This window comes from Palaemon carinicauda, chromosome 10 (assembly GCF_036898095.1).
Source record: "Palaemon carinicauda isolate YSFRI2023 chromosome 10, ASM3689809v2, whole genome shotgun sequence".
NCBI classification, from domain to species: domain Eukaryota; kingdom Metazoa; phylum Arthropoda; class Malacostraca; order Decapoda; family Palaemonidae; genus Palaemon; species Palaemon carinicauda.
The window spans coordinates 141433826-141438825 of record NC_090734.1 but is presented as its reverse complement, the minus strand read 5'-3'; positions in this window follow the sequence as shown (position 1 = coordinate 141438825).

Here is a 5000-nt window from a genome sequence, read left to right as displayed (position 1 = left end):
CATGCTCGAGAGACAGACAGTGTTACAGAGGAAAACCAGACATGAATTTTCATGTTCGTTTTAGTGCGAGGGAAGAGCGAAGATACAAGCATAATATATGCAAAAGGAATTATGTACAATTGTGTGACACACGGTTGGTACAGTATATATATATATATATATATATATATATATATATATATATATATATATATATATATATATATATATATATATATATATATATATGTGTGTGTGTGTGTGTGTGTATGCATACATATATGCTTTTATCTATATAATTTATATAGTATATAGATATGTATTTGTGTATGTATACACAGGATTGTATATTGTACATACACACATATGCATACATACATACATACATACATACACCATCACAAGTATTACCTGTCAGAGAAGACTGAATATCTATTCGTTTCCATCAGTAAAAAATACACGTCTTTCAATTCGGAACTATGGAACCTTTCGCCGTCTGTCCATCTGTGAGTGACAGGTTCCATCTTCGAGATTGTCTCAGGATCGATTTGGCCAGATTTTCCCCCAAAGGGAAATATCACTATAAATGCCATTGACGATTTCTATCTTGCTTGAGGGTACATTCGGGTACGCTATTCTATCTTGTTTCTTTTCCTCTTGTTTTGTTAAAGTTTTTATAGTTTATATTGGGAATATTTATTTTAATGGTGTTACTGTTCTTAAGATATTTGGTTTTTCCTTGTTTCCTTTCCTCATTGGGCTGTTTTCCCCGTTGGAGCTCCTGGGCTTATAATATTCTGCTTTTCCAACTAGGGTTGTAGCTTTGCAAGTATTGACAACAACAACAACAACAACACCAATAATAATAATAATAATAATAATAATAATAATAATAATAATAATAATAATAATAATAATAATAATAATAATAATAATAATATTGATAATAATATTAGTAATAATAACAATAATAATAATAATAATAATAATAATAATAATAATAATAATAATAATAATAATAATAATGAAACAAGGAAACTATAAAGTGTGGCTAACAATTCCATATTTAAAGAGAAACTTTAAATACTTGTCATAAGGGTATCATGATGAAGATAGTAATTTATTTTTTAACAAAGATAGAAAATAAGAATAATCATTAACTAACATAAGAACAGATGGTTTGGTCTTTCTTAAAGAGAAAATGCATACGTGTAGATATAAGGTTTAATATAATATTTAGGCAGGTCATATAATGAGAATGACAGATAATAGATGGACCTTATGAGTAATATAATGGGTCCTTGGAGACTGCAAAAGTAGGGGGAAGGAAGAGAAGATAATGGATTGACGAACTAAAAGGTTTGTGGGTATAAACTGGCATTGTAAGACCGTAAACAGATACGTGTGGAAGGACATGACTGAGTCCTTTGTTCTGCAGTGGACTAGTAAAGGATGATGATGTTGATAATAATAGTTGAATCTTTAAGGAGACGAATAAATAAGAATCTTGTTAACGGAAGACTGGAAAATCTTGCATGTCCATGAGAAGAGAAACTAAGAAAAAAAGAAAGCAGGAAATGGCTGGAAGGAAGCGAGTCCTGGAACTTGCTTTCCCTTTATAAGTCTCTTGAGGATCTTCGGGTTTAAGGCTGATGACTAGGATAGAAATATACGTCCCCCGAAGGACCTTTCCGAGAAAGTCCTTATGCGCCAGAGTCCTTTAATGTATATTCCACCTTCCAGAATCATTTGGCCTAGAGTACCTGCTGTAGACAGAGAGAATATTCTGTTGAGTTGGCCATTTTTTTATCAGTTTAGTATAATTTCTGGAATTTGATGAAGCGATTGTTAGTGTAGTTTTGGCTTTGTGTGGGGAGTTAAATAATAGACTAGTGTGCGCGATCCGTCAAAAAGGACGTCTAAATATTTAGATAGATATGCACATACACGCACACGCACCCCACTCACCAGGGTATGACTAATACTTTCCCTCCTATACCCGAGGGACTGGGAGAGACTTAGTGGTTATACGTCTGGCAATGTTGCTGAGCGTGACCGGAAAGATAATATATATATATATATATATATATATATATATATATATATATATATATATATGTATGTATATATATGTGTATATATATATATATATATATATATATATATATATATATATATATATATATATATTTACATATATATTTATATATATATATATATATATATATATATATATATATATATATATGTATATATGTATATTTATATATATATATTTATATATATATGAATATATATATATATATATATATGTATATGTATGTATTCACATGCAAAAGGAAATGAATATGCAGAGTGAATCCTGACTAATTTTGTCTTACTTGTGAAAGAGTATGACGAAACTAGTCAGGATTCATTACTTCATAATTTTTTTTTCATCTGAGCATTACGTTTACTGCCGGTTTTAGGCATATATATCTATATTTATATATATATATATATATATATATATATATATATATATATATATATATATATATATATATATATGTATGTATGTATGTATATATATATGTGTGTGTATGTGTTTATATATATGTATGTATATATATATATATATATATATATATATATATATATATATATATATATATATATATATATATATATATATATTTATTTATTTATAGTGTGCGAACACATCCATAAATGTATATTGTAAATAACTTTTGAATTATTCAGCTTAATTCACAGCAAGCGAGAGAAATCAGAGTAACTTGCAGACATTCTTAATTTATACTTACCAGAATTCTCTGAAGGATATTATCTTGTTATACTCTAATTGTTTTAATTAGTATTAGTTTAAAAATTCCCAACTCATGGTTATCAGAGTTGAGCTTTGACCAGACTTGTTATCAGTCTAGTTTGAAATTAAAACTAATTTCTAAATTGGTTTTGCTGCTGTTATTACAAAGGCGCGGAATAAACATGTTTTAGGAAATATAATACAAGCTAGTATCCTTGGAAATGAAGAAAAAAGATAGAATTGTTATTATTGGAGAAATAATGATTCGCTTTTAAAGATTCCCGATGTGATCCCAAGTTTTTTTGTAAAATGAGAAAAGTATTTCATATAATTAATCTTTGGGAAAAAAAAAAGACGTTTTACCGTGATTTTATGGAAATTAAAAAAAATAGAATTCTTATTATTGGAGAAATAACGATTCGCTTGTAAAAATTCCTGATGTGATCCCAAGTTTTTTTTTAAATAAGAAAAGTATTTTATATAAATAATCTTTGTAAAAAGAAAAAAAAACACGTTTTACCGTGATTTTACCGAAATTAAAAAGAAAATAGAATTCTTAATATTAGAGCAATAACGATTCGCTTGTAAAAATTCCAGATGTGATCCCAAGTTTTTTTTTAAATAAGAAAAGTATTTTGTATAAATAATCTTTGTAAAAAGAAAAAAAAACACGTTTTACCGTGATTTTACCGAAATTAAAAGAAAATGGAATTCTTATTTTTGGAGAAATATTGATTCGCTTGTAAAAATTCCAGATGTCATCCCAAGTTTTATGTGAAATAAGAAAAGTACCTTATATAAATAATTTGTAAAAAAAAAAACTGCACGTTTTACGGATATTTTATGGAAATAAAGAAAAAACAATTCTTTTTAGTGGAGAAATAACAATTCGCTTGTTAAAACTCTAGACGTGATGGTAATTTTTTTTTTTTTTTTTTTTTTTTTTTTTTTTTTTTTTTTTACAAAATAAGACAAGTATCTTATATAAATAATCTGAGTAACAAAAAAAAAAAAAAATGCACGTTTTACAGTTATTTTATATATGAACAGATATATTGAGTAGAACAAATGTGAGCTGACATTCGTTTATGAAGGGAATGAGATTACATTAAGAAAAGACGATTCCTTAAATGTAATAGCAAATTTACCAGTCCCTTTAAATATTGTACATAGCTTATATGAATTTACTAATATTAGCGCTACTTTTGCTCCTATTGTTAGCAGTAACATTAGAATTACAGATTGTGTTGCTGAGTTTTATATATTACATCATTGTGGAAACTAAAACCATCATTAGAAATAAATACATTGGGGGGTGCTATTATAGTATGCTATTTACCGTCGAATTTCTACTTTAGTATGGTATCTACCACAAAGTATGTTATCTACCGTCAATGTTAATCCTCCTGTTTGATGAGGATTATCAAACAGATTACTTACCACCAGTATGTTACCCTCATTGGACTTTAATTATAGTTTAATAAAATTTATTGGCTGGACAACATGGGTGCATAATTATAAGCAGTTTGTAGGGAAACTTTTTTTTTTACAAATTATTCAAAGCTCATCATACAACAATGTTACAAGTTATTCAAATGAAAAATCAAATATTACAAAACTGAAAGAAAATAATCTATGAAAAATATTCAATCAAAAATTTATTCTACTACTGCTTGTAAACATATCTTACATCATTCAAGAAAGCATGAAATACATCTTCGCCTTTTCTCAGAACTTTCCAATTGAAACCACCACACTACACACTTCCAGACACAATAAATCAATAAGTGACAGTATTAGGTGATTTCCCGGTTAATTGTAAAGTAGTGTTAATTGGGGTCTCATTAACAAAATAATAAACCAATTCCAAAATTTCAGAGAGGGGTGGTAGATAGCAAAATCGGCGGGTGTATCTCTGTGATTTAAAGGTTTAAAGAGCTCTCTTGAATGGCTTAGGCAAGGGGCAGTGACATTACCCTAGCAAGCAGGACAATGCCCTAGAGACTAACCATATTACATATGATCAGCGACCAAGCTCCCTCTCCATACAAGCTAGGACCCGGGAGGACCAGGCAATGGCTGCTGATGACTCAGCAGGTAGACCTACAGGCCCCCCAAATCATTAGCTCACAAGGATGGTTAGATTGCAGCGACCAAAGAAATTAATGAATTTGAGTGGGACATGAACCCCAATCTGTTGTTCACCAGTCAGGGA